Below are 767 nucleotides of genomic sequence, written 5' to 3' on the forward strand. Positions count from 1 at the left end.
CCAAAATATGACTTTGAGTCTATCCCACCTGAATTTCAGAACCATCTCAGGAACAGGTTTGAGGCCTTGAACACTAATGAGCGAAGACCAGACGAATTGTGGGAGGATATCAAGGATATCATCCAGGAAGAGTGCAAACGGTCATTGCAAAGACAGAAGAGGAAGAGAAGACCAAAATGGATGTCAGAAGTGACTCTGAAAATTGCACTGGAGCACAGAGAAGCCAAAGCACAAGGATGAATTCAAGATACTTAAGAGTTGAATAGAAGATTTCAAAAGGCAGCACGGAATGACAAAGCAAAATATTACAATGAAATGTGTGGCTTAGGGCAAGTTAATACACAGTTTCCTCATCTGTAAAATGGGGTTGATAAAATGGAGCTTTCCTCACAGAATGAAGCAATGCATTGAGTGTGTAGAGTGTGTGTGTGTGCACGCGCACACATGAAAAAAAAGAAACAATTCATTGCCATAGAGTTGAATTGACTGACTGAGACTTGACTCTCCAGTGGGTTTTCTGAGACTATAAACTGCATAGGAAGAGACTGCCTATCTCTCTTCTTTGGAATGGCTCGGGGGTTTGAACAGGTGCCACCTTCATGTTAGTAGCACAACTACCAACAAACTACACCAGCAGAGATAGCATGGATCTGTGTGTATGTGTGTGTGCTTGCACCTGCACATGCATGGGACTCTGGTGGCCTAGTGGGTAAAGAGTTATGCTGCCAACCCAATGGCTAAAGGTTCAAATCCACCAGCCACTTTGA

General features: G+C 43.3%; 1 protein-coding gene across 1 annotated transcript in view; it reads left to right on the top strand.

Annotated features, from left to right (window-relative positions):
* Positions 1 to 767, top strand: part of C5 (complement component 5) — a 194,093-nt gene that overhangs the window by 66,592 nt on the left and 126,734 nt on the right. The gene's annotated exons all lie outside the window — the stretch shown is intronic.

The sequence above is a fragment of the Elephantulus edwardii genome, unplaced genomic scaffold (assembly GCF_000299155.1).
Source record: "Elephantulus edwardii isolate Elephantulus edwardi_28Jun2011 unplaced genomic scaffold, EleEdw1.0 scaffold00092, whole genome shotgun sequence".
Classification (NCBI taxonomy): Eukaryota; Metazoa; Chordata; class Mammalia; order Macroscelidea; family Macroscelididae; genus Elephantulus; species Elephantulus edwardii.